Source organism: Mytilus edulis, chromosome 1, assembly GCF_963676685.1.
Source record: "Mytilus edulis chromosome 1, xbMytEdul2.2, whole genome shotgun sequence".
NCBI classification, from domain to species: domain Eukaryota; kingdom Metazoa; phylum Mollusca; class Bivalvia; order Mytilida; family Mytilidae; genus Mytilus; species Mytilus edulis.
The window spans coordinates 114,098,904-114,101,629 of NC_092344.1; positions in this window are offsets into that span (position 1 = coordinate 114,098,904).

Below are 2,726 nucleotides of genomic sequence, written 5' to 3' on the forward strand. Positions count from 1 at the left end.
GTTCAATGACATTTCGAACAAAATACTCATTTCTACTGATAAAACCAACAAAACAAAAGTGTCTGCGTGATATCTAGATAGATTACAGGAAAAATCTCAAACGTTGTTAAATTTATCGATTTAACTACTCGGAAATAACGACATTAATTTGCTTATATTGATAAAAAGCTAAATATCTGTACAATCTATCGCGGAATATTTAGGGTGCTTGATCACGCCTTGTATTAAAGCTTAAGCTGTGATAACTTCCCATGCCAAATCTTACGGCTTATGTATTGATCCCAAACGCAGGACGTGTATTGACTTTACATAGACCATATCGGCATTTATTAAGCGTAGATATCAAATCTTAAATCTTATTTTAATTAATTATTCTAGCTAATTGTACCAAAGTCTACACTAGACTTGACACATCCTCTTGTAGGAATTGATTAAAAACAATACTTAATCAGTATCGACATGACAAAATATTATCTACGTTTGTTTAACACAAAGAATAATATAGATACGCCCTGCTGTGCTATTAAGCTGATTAAAAACTGTTGCACTATGCATATGTACTGTAAAACTAGGTTTCATAATTCCATGGAGACAGTTATTGTCTACTCGGATAGACTAGATTTTTGCTAAAATCCGCGATATCAATAAACAAATACCGAGATATGTGCACACGACACGCTTTTTTTTTCTCGAAAAATAACATTTATCAGGTACCCGACTGCCAAAATGAACAGGGTTCCTGGTTAAAAATTCATCAAAAACACTTGAGTTCACGACTTGTGTTTCTGAAAACAACTTTTATTTGGTGCAGTAGAGACCACGAAACTTGCTTCTCGTAATAACATTCATCCGGTATGCCACAGATGACGACATGTGCTTCTCGTAATAACATTCATCCGGTACGGCCGAGACCACTACACGTGCTTTTCGTTATAACATTCATCAGGTATGCCAGAGATGACGACATGTGCTTCTCGTAATAACATTCATCCAGTATGCCACAGATGACGACATGTGCTTCTCGTAATAACATTCATCCGGTACGGCCGAGACCACTACACGTGCTTTTCGTTATAACATTCACCAGGTATGCCAGAGATGACGACATGTGCTTCTCGTAATAACATTCATCAGGTACGGCCGAGACCACGACAAGTGCTTTTCGTAATAACATTTATCAGTTATGCCAGAGATAACTGTACGTGTCATTGAAAGTAGCATTCACCAGGGACGCCAAAGACCAGGTCACGTGTCATTGAAAAATCACATTCATCGGTTATGCAGAGATCACAACATGTGTTTCTGGTCATAACAATAATCATGTACGCCCGAGACCATGACACGTGCCTCTGCTCGTTGAATAACTAGATTAAAAGGCTTCTCCAATGCAACAAGTGTAATGACAAGGATGTACACAAGTGCAAGCCATCGTACATCCTTTATGAACAAAACTAATACCATACAATGAGCTAAACAAAGGCCCTCGGTCTGACAATTGTGAAACAATTACAAAAAAATAAATAACCAATTGGATAAATAACCTGCCAATGGAAATTTTGTGCGTTTAATATACAAGTATTACATCATTTGTGTTCCATTCGATTACTTTAAGCTCATATTGTAAATAAACCAAAACAAAAAAAATTAAAGGAACACAAATAATAATGTATATTTTACAATCAACCAGAAAATAGTTTTACGGAAACAATATGACACAGATCTGCTGTCTACAACTCGTGTGAATATTGGTCCTCTCTTTTCTTTAGTATGATATGAAAAATACAAGTGTTTTTAAAATTAGAATAACCTGTAACATAAACTTTCTTTATTTGTTTATTGGATGACACTATCTCTGCAATGACGAAGGCTTTTATCAGACCGACAATAGTAAATCATGGTGCAAAATTTATATTTTAAGACACATTCCTAAACTAATGACTAAAATATTGATTTTATGACAAAGAAAGTAGGAAATAAGTTCGCCTAGTGCTTTTATAACATTTAGAAAATTTCATTACACATGGATTCAAATTGAAAATTGTCCTCACGAAGGATGACGTTAAGAGTTTGTCCTCAAGAAGGATGACGTTAAGAGTTTGTCCTCAAGAAGGATGACGTTAAGAGTTTGTCCTCAAGAAGGATGACGTTAACAGCATATGATACAGTTTTGATCCTGTAGTTACAGTTTGAAGAAAATTTTCAAACAGGCTAGTTTTTGCCTGCTTAAATCAAATATGTAATAAAAAATATACCTTCATGTGCTACTTTTTGAGTTAAATGATCTTAAATAGGTCGAAATTTTGTATATTTGCTCAAAATTCGAATTTGTGGCCGAATTTTCTCTTTCGAAAGAAAGCCATAACTTTTTTGTTTTAAAAGATAAACACAAATTGTTTTTGTTAGATGATTTTTAATTTTTGTATTTTATAAGTATCCTAAAAAAATATGCATTTTTTATTCAGAAATAACTCAAATTTATCAAATAGTCATGAATTAAGAAAAAACCGTAATTTTTTGCTGTATATTTATCAAAATTAAAAAAATTCCTCTATTTACAGTATTATAAAATTTGGTCAACATAATCTCCCTGCAAAATGAAACAAAATATGCCTTTTAAAAGAGTTTGATACCTATTTTTGTCCTCATGAAGGATGACGTTAAGACTTTGATACCTACTTTTGTCCTCAAGAAGGATGACGTTAAGAGTTTGATACCTACTTTTGTCC